Source organism: Myodes glareolus, chromosome 1 (assembly GCF_982192425.1).
Source record: "Myodes glareolus chromosome 1, mMyoGla1.1, whole genome shotgun sequence".
NCBI lineage: Eukaryota > Metazoa > Chordata > Mammalia > Rodentia > Cricetidae > Myodes > Myodes glareolus.
The window spans coordinates 92,340,443-92,354,791 of NC_142026.1; the positions used below are offsets into that span (position 1 = coordinate 92,340,443).

The 14,349-nt window shown below is 41.7% G+C and overlaps 1 long non-coding RNA gene across 1 annotated transcript; it reads right to left on the reverse strand.

The window, feature by feature from the left end:
• Positions 1–3,900: 3,900 nt before the first annotated feature.
• On the reverse strand, positions 3,901–10,510 carry LOC146895881 (uncharacterized). The gene is made up of 2 exons (XR_014997660.2): positions 10,399–10,510; positions 3,901–5,764 (listed from the first exon to the last, which is right to left on the reverse strand). It is a non-coding gene; the product is annotated as an uncharacterized LOC146895881 (long non-coding RNA).
• Between the last annotated feature and the right edge of the window lie 3,839 nt (positions 10,511–14,349).

Here is a 14,349-nt window from a genome sequence, read left to right on the forward strand (position 1 = left end):
ATTTCTTTGAGATAGGATTGCTCACTAAACACAGAGCTAGGCTCATGGCCAGTAAACCCCAGTGAGCCTCCTGCTCCTGGCCCTCCCAAAGCTGCAGCTGCAGGCATGTGTGCAGCTGTGCTCAGTTTTTTATATGGGAGCTGGAGATTCAAACTCAGGTTCTCACGATGTACAACAAGGGCTCCTACACAATGAGCCATCTACTGAACTCTTCATCTAGCTTTAACAGATACATTTATGTATTCAGTGAGATTAGTCATCAACCTACCTCTTTGTTATAGAGTAAAAAATGCCTATTTGCCTATTTGTGATAAAACCTTTCTAGCAAAATCTGTGAAGCACAGTTGCGAGATAAGCCAGGTCTCTCTTCCCAGTTGTGAATAGCCTAATGCTCAGTCTCTGAACACTCATAGCTGAAATTCCACTATGTGTCTGTCCTATTTGTTTCTCTCTTCCTGTAGTGAAACACTGACCAAAACCAATGTGTGTCTGGGTGGGGAGGTGTCCTTTTGCTTATACTTCCAAATCGCAGCCCATCATTAAAGGAGGTAACAAGAAGAACCCTAAAAGAAACACACATAGATTCATCTGAGAAGGGGAAATAAATGATACCTTCAAAGAAATTCCACGAAAGGTGTCTGAACTGGAATTTTAAACCAGATACCTATTTGGGAGTGGGGTTGGCAGGGAGGCTCTTGATAAAAAGTGTGACACAAGAATATGTGTGTGTGTGTGTGTGTGTGTGTGTGTTTGCGTGTGTGTGTGTGTGTGTGTGTGTGTGCATTGATGATGATGATGATAATTCCCTGTTTTAAACAAAATTTTCAATTTACAAACCAGGTAAGACATTGACTAAGATATGTTCTGTAAAGCAACCACATAATGGGAGAGTCACAAGTTTCAAATAAGCTGTAAATTGAAATTTTGGGGATCTGCTTAGAAAAACAATTCTTTGGAAAGTTTCAGGTAACAGTGCTTCCAGGGATTTGTCTAATTTCACTTTAAATCATGAAAACTTTTTTCTTTCCTATTAAAATTAGAGGTCTGGGTTAAGAAGTATCCCAAGATAAGGACTGGGCACTTGGAACCCTCTCTCCCATCACCATCTTGTTCTCTAAAAAAGGCAAATTTCTTTAAGTCTTAGCAAACAAAAGGAAGACCAGGAGCTCCTGGGAAATTCTGAGGAATTCCTGAAAGCTCCTGGAGTCAGAGGATCAGAGCAACAAAGCTGGAGAAAACAATAGCCCCAAACAATCACAGAGATAAGAAAATTCCTGTTAAAACCAGTTTCATGTGTTACTGAAGCTCAGTGTCAATAAACAAGAGGGCCTTGGGACGTGGTCAGGGTGGCTAAGGCAGTGTGTTCTCTGACCGCGGCAGTTTGTCCCGCATAGACCTCTTACGTCAGCTGCCGGCAGTAGCTGTCATTTTCCCAAGCAGCCCTTCCTTAGCCTCCCTTCTAGTTAATCTGAGTGTGTAGTAAGGCAAAGAATCTTCCAGCACGAAACTGGATGCTGAAAAACAGTAAAACCTGAAGAAACTTTACCCTTCACAAGAATCTAGAGAGCAACAGGCTTCAACTTCATGAAAGGCCATAAACCGTTCAAAATATAGATGCATTGCATAAAGTATTTCCCGAGTAAGAACAGCCTACAGGAGAAGAGCAGCCGCTCCATTCCTAATTAAAGATTACAGAAGTAGCAAGAAACCATCACTCTGAAAGAATCTTCATAACACACCTATCCTCCTATAAAATTTCTAGAGAAGGCAATTAGACATTGAGTATATTTATATGAACAATGCAAATATGAATAATTAAGGGTTGCCAAGGGTCTAAGGAAACATTAACCATGAAGGATAGGTATTATAGAAGACAGAGAATGTTATATGTTTGTGTGTGTGTGTGTGTGTGTGTGTGTGTAAGTATTCAAACATCTCCCTAAAAAGAAACAAAGATCTTAGAAAAGCATGGTAACGAAAATTAAAAATAAAAGTAACTCAGTAAGTATGATACACTGTAAATAGCAGGAGATAGAATAAGCTGAAATATTACCATCCCAAATACTATTGGGCTAGAAGAGAAAGGGAAAAAAAGATGTGAGAAAAGAAAGGAGATCTTGAATCTGTATACATGTATTTATTTCTGGGTAAAATGAAACCTTATAATGACCTGTCAAGGTGGATTTAAAGAAACAGATGTAATATTTTAGAGAAGTTAGCCATGCTCAGTCTAGGACTTGGGTCTCATTAGTCCAAAGCTAAGGGCTTCCTCCCCCTGGCCCAGGATGTGGGAGACAGTAGATTGTAGACTGCTGGTAAGCAGCTGTGAGCACGTCAGAACAGTGAGAACACCCAGGAGAACAACATGGGCATCCTCCTATCCCAGGTAATGTTAGAGTGAATGATGTTCCAGAGTAGGCTTCTGGATCCAGGCTGATGAACTTTGGAAAGACTTCCCTGGGCTGTCATTCTCTGAGACAATAGCATTCACCGGGAGCTTATCAAGTTGCAGAATTTTGGTCCCCATCCCCAGAAATTATGTTTCAATCTACATGAGACTGAATCCTTTACAACAGCTTAGGTAGCCAGAAATAGGTGAAAAATTGAGAGCAAGGGGGAGAATTTACAGAGACCAAAGTAGCTAGAATCCCCAGAGTGAAATTCTAGGCAGGAAGGAAAGTTCTGGAAGCATGTGGTCTTTCTCAATGCTTCAGCTAAAAATGGCTCCAAATATGTCTGTAAACAACCACTCCAGGAGGGTGAGTGTTGTCTAGGCAACTAGAAACTTCAGGAGAACAAGGACAATTCACCAACCCATGACCCTGAGCAAAAGTTTTTCAGGACACAGGGTGGTAAGCAGGGTCCTCAGAAAGGTTTTCTCTCTGGGACAGAATTAAATTAGTTACCACCTAGCAGAGTAAGAATGCTAACTTGGAAACCATATTTTCAAGTGATTAACTACATTCCCTGTCACCCAGGCTAGAGAATTAATCTGTACTCAAAAAAAGCAAAATTAATATTGGATCTAATAAAATTACCTTATAGGCAAAGAAATATAAAGTGATTTATGTAACCATGCTCATAAATCATACCTCTGTTAAAATCAGTAGGTCAGGATATAGAAAATTTTACCTATGTGTGAGATTATATCACATAATCTTTTAATATTCAAAAAGGTAGATTCATGTACGATTGTGAAATACTGCTTTATGCCATGTAAATATATGTCACTGTGATTGACTTAATAAGGAAGCTGACTGACCAGTAGCTGGACAGAATGAGGTTAGGCATGACGACCAGACTAAGGACATGGGGAAGAAGAAGGACAGAGTCAGAGGAGTCACCAAGCAGATATGGAAAGGAAACAAAAGATGCAAGATGAAAGAGAGGTAATGCCATGTGGCAAAATGTAAATGAATGTGGCATGAATAATAAAAACCCAGAGACGTAAGTTGGGGTTCAACCTGAAAACCAGAAAAGCAAAGCATCCAGTGACTAGAGAAGACTTGCCTCTACCAAGGTCGGGCGACTGCAAACTAAGCAGACTAAGCCTCTCTCTCCTCTCATTGTATATTCCCTCTAGTGCTGGGATTGAAGGCATGAGGACTTAGGACTGGAATTAAAGGTGAGGCTCCACCACCCAAATTTGTTTCTACTTTGACCTTGTATAGCTCAGGGTGGCCTTGACTTCACAGAGATTCATCTGACTGTGTCTTCCAAATCCTGGAATTAAAGGTATGTTTCACCATTGCCTGACCTCTAGTGGCTTTAGCTTTGCCTCTGGCCTTCAGGCAAGACTTATTTATCAAAAGACAAATAATTTACCACTACAAATGAATTATTCAGTTTACTTAAGTTATAAGAATTGGCTAGGAACAAGCTGGAACTATTGACCGAGCATTTATAATTAAGTCTCTGTGCATTTATTTTGGAGCTGGCCATCACAACAAAAATTCTGCCTACATACAATCATGTTCAAAGATACACAGATGATGTAACAGTGATACAAATAGAATTCCTAGACACAAAATCTTCAATGTCTGCAAGACGAAATTAAATAAATATTAGTGAATGTAAAGACCTAGTGATACTAATAGTCAAAATAACACATAAAGAGAAAAAAGAAAAATGAGCAGGTATGAACAACCTATGACCTATTTTATAGATGTGCACATCACTCCCTAATCAGTGATATCGAGATATTGGTTAACTTAGATATTTTTTCATTATCATAATTGAAAAACAATGGGCAAGATTTTTCCACATTTGATGACAATGATAAGCTCACAGATAAAAACAAAAGAGAGAGAGAGAGAGAGAGAGAGAAGAGAAGAAAAAACTAAAAATCTCAATGAAGTCCAGCAAGAGAAAAGAAAATTCCACCATTATCTATAATTCAATCACTTGAAATCTGTAGTAGAAAGCAGAACCTAGGCAAAGCACCATGTACGTGAAATCCCAGAAATGAGGAGAGTCTTGCAGAGCCTATGTTGGAATCAGCAAGCGAGAATATCTGGGTTAACCAATATCTTAATATCTAGAATATCAAGATAATCCGTGAGATGAGGCTGTGTCACTGAAGCTAAACCCCAGAAGGCACCTGCATAGCAATATTGGCTAAATAACCCTCTGATGTATGAATGAATAGGAATAAGCCTCTTCTCTGATCAATAGGTAAAGGGATGTTTTTATAAATCAAAAATAAGGTCAGGAATAAAACCGCAAATATGAGCATAGTCTATCACTATGTCTGTAATATATTCTTGATATATAAGAGACCTTTAAAAACCATTAAGTTGAGATCCAATGGGGGTGGGTGGGAAAGATGGATTGAAGCCAGAAAAACATAGCATTTTAAAACTCTTTCCCAAACCACAGACGTGCATACTGTCAAGCGACATCCCATACTGGCCCTGACATTCAGTGAAAGCCAGCCATGCTTTACTTACAGCTTGGGGGATTTCCTTATTCTTCTTTCTGTTTCCTGCACTCTCCTTACTGAGCCTCTCCTCCCATTAGTAATCAGAAAGCAAATGAGTGTCATTGGAGATGAACCTCTAGGGGTCACTGAGGTCTCCAGCATTGTTGCTGACCTCTCTCGGAGTGCAGATGGCACGCGTGACATCTCACATGCAACCTGAGACCCAACAGCACAGTTCACGTGCTCAGACATAAATCACACTTCAGAATTTCAGCCCTCGGCACTGGGTGGCATGTGTCATTCACCTGGCTTGTCACCATCACATTATACAGTAGAAGACATTTCTGGCGATGCTCTCCTTTCGTTTCTGATAACGTAGTCTTTACGAACAACCTCTGCACAGAACGTGGGATTTGGTGGATGTCCTTACGTGTACAAACAAAGAGTTCAAAGCTTGTTCTTGGTCTACTGTCCTTGACAGTGACAGAGCCTCCCTCCCACCTGCCCCACAGCGAAAGGCTGCACATGGCTCAATGCTAATTAGCATCAACTGCTCAAGAGCTCCTTTTGAAGAGTGGGTCTGGCGGTCCCTGGCTGCAGGTGCAGCACTAGCTCTGTGACCTTTTGCTCAGTCGCTGAGGAGAGGGAGTGGTCGACAGGGACTAGGGGGCTGTTTATCTCCTTTAGGAAGGATTGTTTGTCCTCCACTATTTGTGTCAGCAGTGGCATTTTCCTCTCGGGGAAACTCACAGGAGAGCCTGAGAGGCTTCATCTGCCTGCTCGCTTTCTGGAACTTTGCAAACATGCACCTGGCTTCATTTTCCGGGTATCGTCACGCTCATTCTAAAAGAAAGAAAACCCACTTTATTACAAGGAACAAAACCACAGTTGAAAGAGCCCAGGTGGCTGGAGGCTGACTAACAGCCTGGGACAGAAGGACAAAGATACCGGACAAGGTTCCTGTGTCTGCAAAGGGGGGCTTCTGGCCACGGTGTACATGAGGAACCTGCTGTGGAAGGATCCCAGCCCCGTCAATGGCAGCAAAACCGCAGACCACTCTTCACTTCCAGGCTTCAGATAATGTCACAGACAACACACTTCATGGAAATGTGTCTTTTCTCGAATTTGCATTAAGATTTTGGAAAACTTTTGGAAAACCGCAAATCATCTGTGATTCGGCAAAAGCCTCTTTTTGAAAGACACGCATCAAACATCTTTTCCTGAATCTTTGCCTTTCTTATTGTGAAGCAGAACCCTATGGAAGCACTTCTGAGCTTCTACAAATCTCTCCTGGTGCCATAGCCATCATATCTCAGGCTACGATAGTCTAGGTTGTGCACCTCCACGTGTGTGCTCCTGGAGGGCAGTCAGCACCTGACCCTGCTGCTCACCCACCACACTCAAGGCCATCCCCCAGGGCTACTGAGACTGCAGACAGCTGCAGTCAAGAAAGGATCCCAGGGTCCAGGAAAAACTGGTTCCAACCAGCTGGACCCTTTAAACCAATCAGAAGTTCCACTGAGGACCTTTCACCTGAAAGGACACTCACCTTCTGTCTTAGGGAGAGAAGGAACACAAAGACCTGTATGTGGTCCTAAGGTGGGGCCTTTCCAGTTGCAAGGCAGTCAGTCCGGTTGGTGGGCACCCTGCTTGAAAGAAGCTGGTCTTTGCCCTCCCCACCCCATGCACCTCATGGAACTAGGCATGTATTAATTCACCAGCTCCTGGTAGGGAAGTGTCTCCTGGGATCTGTGCACTCCCCAGGGGAGACCCGCACAGTACAAACCATGCTTGACAGCTTTAAAAGAGGATTTATCCATTCTGTTAACTCTGGAATAAAGATAAAGCCCTTTAAATTAAAGACCGTGAGATTGATTGCCCTGCCTTTGACATCAGCTGACCATCTAAGGAAAGTCTAAGTTTTACTCTGATTAACAGAGTCTGAGAGGTCTCTATGGGACACCTGGCCATAACATATCAGTTCCCATATTTCGATTCATGGTGTCTGTTGGCCCAAGACACTCCAGAATGGCTTTTCTACCAGAACCTTCTCAGTGACAGACCATACTGGCTACAAAGACTATTATTAGACCCCAAAGTACCAAAAAAAGCATTCACATTAGCTTTGAATTTTTGCCCATGATGGTGCCTCCCTTCCAGCTCCTAGGTACTCTGCAGAGATGCCCTCCAGTGGCATCTGCTCTAATGGAACACTGCCGGCCTACTTATGCTATCAGTGCTAGAAGAACTAGTTTTCCAAGAGTAAAGCAGCCACCCAACTATGATAACGTTGTTTTAAAATATGAAGTTTGTGCTGTAAGATGCCCAGTTTTAAAAACGGTATGTCAATCACTGAGGCAAAATGAAGAATCATTTAAACTACCTGTCAGCTTGCTCATATGGATAATCTATGCATATAAAAGCCTTGGAAAGTGGAATCTTAGAGTCATTTTGATTTGTATTTCCCTGATAATCAAGGATGTTAGGCATCTCCTTAAGTGTTTCTTGGCCATTTGAGATTCTTCTGTCGAGAAGTCTCTGTTTAGAACTGTTATTCCTTTGGGTCACTTTAAGAACTAACCACACCCACCCCAGCCACTTCTGACCTTCCCCCGCCGCCATCTTCTCTCTCTTTCTCTCTCTCTCTCTCTCTCTCTCTCTCTCTCTCTCTCTCTCTCTCTCTCGTGTGTGTTTGTCTCGTGTCATGTGTACGTGTGTCTTTGTTCTATGTTTTTCTTATGCCTCTCTATTTTTCTCTTCTTTAAACAATAAATGTCTCCCTCTTCTTTAAATAATACTATGTCCTGTGAGCCTTGTATCCACCGTAACCGCCCGCCTGACTCCCCCAGCCACCTGACTCCCCCAGTCACATGGCGCTGCCACCCTGAAGATCTTGCAGGGACCCACGGCCATCCTTGTCGGACTCCGCGAGCCGCCCGGGGCATCCCATCACCATATTCTTTTTAAAAGAACAATAAGACCTGTATCCCATTTTTAATTGGATTATTTGGGGACTTATTGGGATTTTTTTGTTGATGTTGTTATTGTTGTTTTCATGACTAGTTCCTTGAGATCTTTATATATTTTGTAAACCAGTCCTCTGTCAGGTGTGGGGTGGTGAAAATCTTTTATTTTCCCATTCTCTAGACTGCTGTTTTGTACTATTGATGGTGTCCTTTGCCTTACAGAAGCAGTTTCATGAGGTCACATTTTTGGTTTTTGATCTTAGTGTCTGCACTATTGGTGTTCTGCTCAGGAAGTATTCTCCGGTATAAATGTTTTGAAGGCTAGTTTCTACTTTCTCTTCTATCAGTTTCAGAGTAACTGAATTTATGTTAAGGCCTTTTACCCATTTGGGCCTGAGTTTGTGCAGGGTGACAGATATGGATCTTCTTGCATTCTTCTAAAGCCTGGTGAGGCTATATTCACAGAATGGTGGCTAGCCCTATAGTCGTCAGAGAGGCTTCATCCAGCACCCAGTGAAAACAGATGCAGACCCTCAGCCAAACATTAGGCCATGTTTGGGGAATCCTGCTGAAAAGAGGGAGGAAGGATTGTAGGAGCCAGATGGGTCACCAACATGACAAGAAAACCCGAAGAATCAACTAACCTGGCTTTATTGTAGCTCACAGAAATTGAACCAACAACCAGGGAGCCTGCACGGGACTGACTTAGGCCCTCTGCATATATATGACAGTTGTGTAGCTTGGTCTGCTTGTGAGGATTCTAACAGTGGTAACAGAGCCTTCTTTGACTCTTTCATTGACTTTGGGGACCCTATCCCTTATACTGTGTTGCCTTGCCTGGCCTTAATACATGGGGGCAGGGAGGGGGCCCTGGTGCTTAGTCTCACTGCAACTTGATATGCCATGTTTTGTTGATATCCATGGGAGGTCTGCCTTTTTCTGAATAGAAATGGAGGAAGAGTGGCTGCTGGGGAGGCAGAGGGGAGATGGGAGAGAGACTGGGAAGAGAGAAGTAGCAGAAACTGCTATGTAGATGTTAAAAAATAAATAATTAAGTACATTAGCTCTGGAAGATATTTCCTCTCTTAGTGACCAGCTTAAAAGTGTGATGCAATACCATAGTAGGCGACTTTGCCTGATGCTTCACTCACGACAGAGATCACAGTGAATTTCAAACATCCCGGTTTAATCTATAGTTTGATTTACTTCGTGGTTCTGTCTGTCGGCCAAGAGTTTTATTTAACTTCTTTCCTTAATCCTCTCATTCCTCCATCTGCGGCTCTGCTATCTGGAGATGAAGGACTATGTCTCCAGAGTGTTATAGGCCCTAGTTTTAAAACCACCTCCTAGTCTCCACTTGCGTCCTCCTCTACAGTACGAGGCTACTTTATAAGCCATGCAGGCTAACTGCCAGTCCTGAGCTCCTTTCCCCGGGTCAGAATTACTGAATATGTTACCTGCAAGCCAGGTTGCTTATACTTTCTATTATACTGGAGGAGGAATGAATAACAAAATCCTGACTAACGACACAAAAACAGACATGCTAAACTGGGCCACCTGATCAGATCATAGGAAACACCCACCATGTGGAGAATGGAAAGGGCTGTACTAGATTAAAAGAAGTGACTGTTTGGGGGAAAAAATCAGTAGTTCCTAGTGGTACACACTTTAGCTACCCCAAGGTTGTTTACAGCTGCCGTCCAGGAGGACAGTGGCAGGCTGGCATTCTCGGCCTTGTCTCTGATGTTCTCCCAGGAAACAAGGTACAGCAATACGTACATGCCTTAGATTCTAGAAATAAGAAAACACCTGTACTTTTACAAATCCTGCTGAAGATGCCCCAGCGGAGTCCATACCCACTGATGCTGCTGAGGTGGGCATCCAACAGGTTCAACACAGCCAGCTTTCTACTCAGACCAAGGAAAACCTAATTATTATGCAGGAAAATAGAGTCACTTTTCAGAATGAAATAAGTTCTCTGACAGCAATGATCCTCCAAAATCCTAGAGGATTAGACTTGAGTGCTGTTTCAAAGAAATACATGGTTGAAAATGAAAATACTAATTTTATACTAAACAGTCAGGAATAGCAGAGAAATGTCAAAAAGTTATTAAAAAGGATTGAAGCTAACAGGACAAACAAGATCCAATGGAGTACAATACAGAATGATACTCTAGGAAAGCAACCCATTTCTTCCAGATTAATTTGTAAGGTGTTATGAAGGTAAAGAGGGTGGAGTGAAGTAAAATAAGGCAGAAAAAAAGCAATCATTAGATACTTATTTATTGACTTATTTAGTAACTTACTTAAAGCACTGCTTGCACTGTCTTGTTGCCAAGCTTGACTTCACTTGCTACCTGGAACAGAATGACCTGGAGGAATAGCTGAAACAATGGCTCATTGCCTTAAACAACCTGTTAACTGCCATGAACACTCCAGTAAAATCTGTAAAATCTTGCTTGCTTTCCTGCCCCATGTTGTGGTTTCAGAGTATAAAATGAGAACACAAACCTAGACTGGGCATTGAAGCCTTTCAGGAGCTGTCCTGGCTTCCTTCCACCATTGACAGCTCCTCTTTTCCACTCTCATTAGTGTCTGAACGCTTATTCCGGGAGGAGTCCTGCAAAATATGAATCAAGAACGAAGGTATTGAATCAAGAACAAAGGCATCCATGCACTTGTTATGGCTTCGTCCATGTGAATGTCATGTTCTCATCTTTAATATTATTACTCTCCACTCAATATCCAGACTGAACCTCCCCAGCCTAAGTCAGTTGGCATCATGCCCTACTCACTCAAAAACGATTTGTCACATCACATAGACTGGCATCAGTTTTTGTTTGGTGGGGGGGCTTGTTTTTGTTGTTGCGCCCCTCTATCTCCATTGTTCCCAAAGGGCAGGATCCTGTGTATTTGCATCCATTTTGTATTTGTTCATAGCACCCGCCCTCAAGATCAGATAGAGGGCCCCTTTGATGTTCTTTCAATGATTAAATGATTACAGAATGACAGATGGTCTGTTTATTTCCTTGATCCTGGGAATGATTTGTAGGGAAAAGTTTTTCTTGGTTTCCTCTGCGTCTCCTGGTGGAGGAAGCCGTCTTGGATACACATTAAAATACAGTGATGAATGCCTATCCCCAGGTGTCAGGAAGTAAATTCAGCTTGATCTCTTCAGAGGGTGGGCTGCTTATAGGAAACAGCCTAAATGACTCTAAATTGCTATTAAAAAAGAAAAATTACATAAGGCAATCAAAGATGAAAAATGAATAAGTAATAAACACAGGTGGCTGCATGATAGGAATCAAAGAGGAAAAGGCTGGTTCTATGAAAGTAAAGAACCAGAAGATATTTTTAGCAATGAGAATGACAAAAGACAGTAAACATCCAAAAAGAAAGAATGAGAATATACATCCTAGGTACGTCATAAAATGACAGGTGTCATTATATTCATCCAACTCTCTCTCTCTTTCTCTCTGTCTCTGTCTCTCTGTCTCTCTCTCTCTCTCTGCCTGTCTGTCTGTCTGTCTCTCTCTCTCTCTCTCTCTCTCTCTCTCTCTTACACACACACACACACACACACACAAATATCACAGAGAAATTATAAAATCTCAACATTTTTAACTTTATTCAATAAATACCAGTTGGCTAGGTAGTATATCAGTATATTCTGATACCTATTTCTGGAAATAGGAAATTTTAAGAGTAAATTCCTTCCTCTAAAGCTGTTCATAGAGCAATAAAGATACAGTGATACATATAAATATGTGTATTACTCTCTCTATATATAGCACAAATATATGAATCGGTGCAATAATGTAAACAAAAAGTATTCAGTGAAATATATTTCAGACTATCTTACTGGCCACAGGGCCATAGCATGTAAGGTTTTTTTTTTAACAAGCAATTGAAAATCTAACTCAAAATACATTGTGGGAAAACAAAGGCAGACCAATTGGAAGGCTCAAGCTTGTGAGTCCAGCTGGATTGGAAACTCAAACAAAATCGAGAAAATTTCTTCCTTGCATTCCTGCGTTCTGCTCTTGTCCAATGGTTCACTGTGTTTCTGGGTTCTCTGTTAGGGCAGGATGAATCATCATTTTTTAGCATTTGTATCTCCAGTGTAACTGAAAGTACACTCGAGAACCTCCAATGCAGTGTGATTGCACTGCCCTGATTCTGACTGGGTCATTTCCTCACTTTTGAACAAACTGCCGTGTCCAGGAAACTGTGAGGCTCTGATTGACCAGACATTTGCTGCACTTCAACTTCAATTCGGGGAGCCATCAGCACAACCTGGAGCACAGGACTGAGGGCCTTGAACTTATAGATTAGTAAAACCAAGTAAGTCCAGAGTAACCTTCTGTACATTTAGGTTTTGGAGAGACAGTTCTCTAGAGTTCATATGATTTCTTAGAAGGCCACGAGCACAGCTTTCGGTGCCTGGGATAACAGAAGGGGGTCATGGGTCCCAATAACCACCTGGGGTTTTCTTGGCTTTGTTGAGGTAGCAGTGAAACACAGTTCTTGACAGTAAGACATTTTATATAACTCGAGGAGAAGAGAGTGTGTGTCCTGAAAAGGGGATTCATTCTTACACTGTCGTAGGAAAGCATCATGAGAAAAGGGCCACTGTCAAAAGATTCTGTGAGGTTAAAGAAGGAGGTGGGCAGAACTAAGGTCGCACAGGTACATTTTGTGGAGAACTGACCCCAGGAGTGCAGTCAAAGATAGGAGCAAGACCACAATTTGGGTGAGAGGAAAGAAGTTTATATATGAACTTTCATCCAATCTGGAATATGTCATGTTTCTCTCAAAGGCTATGCTACTGACTGTGGTGGAGATCCAGGACACACAGTGCCACATGCCAAAAGATTAATTAGTTATTCATATATAAGAAACATACATGGAGAAAAGCAAAGAGGATCATTCCAGGGCAGCAGACACTGTACACTGTATTTATAAATCAAGAGGGTTATGGTAAGAACAGCCTAGTTCATAACACAACTTTAAGATAAACACACACACACACAACACACACATACACATGCTCTTAGATCTTTTGGGTTCTTGTTTGCTTTTCAGAGTAGATTTTAACAGAATTAGGAGCTCCGCTTCTGTAGCCCTCGCTGTTTAGAAAAGCAGGAAGCACCTTGGAAATTGGTATGGAGTGATGGAAACAGCTTTTCTGCTTTACGACAACAGCTCTCAATGCCTGAGCCCCATCAGTATCACGAATGAACCGGTAGAGCTGGCCCAGCCTGCCTGCCTCTTAGCTGGATACACACTCAGCTAAACTCTTTCTACAGCAGTTCCCTCCAAAACTACCAGACAACAGTTCCAGATGAACGTTCCAGAATACTGACATAGGGGCCAAGAGTACTCGTGTTGAGGCAACCGAAATTGTGTGGCTGATTCAAGGCTGGGATTAGAAAAATGTTTAGCAACCTGATCGTGGCCGGTTCTAGGAACTTATGAAGTAGCAGCTTTTCTACTGTTCATTCGGGACTTTGCTGTCTGAAACCACTGGCTCCTTCTTTGAAGACTGCCTTAGTCATCCTTGTGGCTGTGTGAGACTCGGAGAGGACCATCTATTGTCCTCCTGCTTCGGCTCCAGGTCATACCTGGTGCTGGGGCACACTAAACTTTATTATTAAATAGAACATCTATCTAAACCCATTAAAAAGTAAGACAAATGAAAGTATAAAAGTAGTGCCAATGTAAGTTGTAATTTGGGGGGAAATATATCTAGCAGTTTAATAAATAATGTTGAGATAGATCTGTCCTGTCAGATATAGGTACAATTCCTTCTACCATAGAGCTTGGAAAACGTTACAGTATAAAAACACTAGGAGAAAAAAAAAACATAAGGAAATGCTTTCTTGACCCTGAAGAGAAAAAGACCTCAGGACTGATTTGAAATTGTCTCTAAACCACCAAAGGGAAAACTTATAGATTTTATTTATATGTTTAATGTTACATAAAATACTGCCTCATGCTCCCTCAAATTCAAAAGGGAAACAAAAAATCTTTCCCTCCATTTCGTCAAAGACTAAGTACAAAAATTCCAAATTTATTAATACATAAAGGAGAAAACCAATGACACAGTAGATGATTTTTATTAAAAGGACAATGACTTGAACTTATGAGATGTACAGTTTCACATTCTATTTGAGACATGCTGATCAAAGCCACCATAAAGCGCCATTTCCATTTAACATGGAAAACAGTTGACATTTTATTAGCACTTTGGGAGAGGCTACTATCAAATAACATGGTCATAAATCACTGGTCTATATCTTACAGAGGGTAAATAGGCTAGAGTTATCCACAGTACAGAAACATTCCTAAGAGCGACATCACTGTCTGGAGCTGTCCTTGGGTATGTGACAGTGGGATGCACAGAAAAGGACTCACGGAAACATCTTTCCATAACCATCCAGGATCAGCTACAACCAAAAT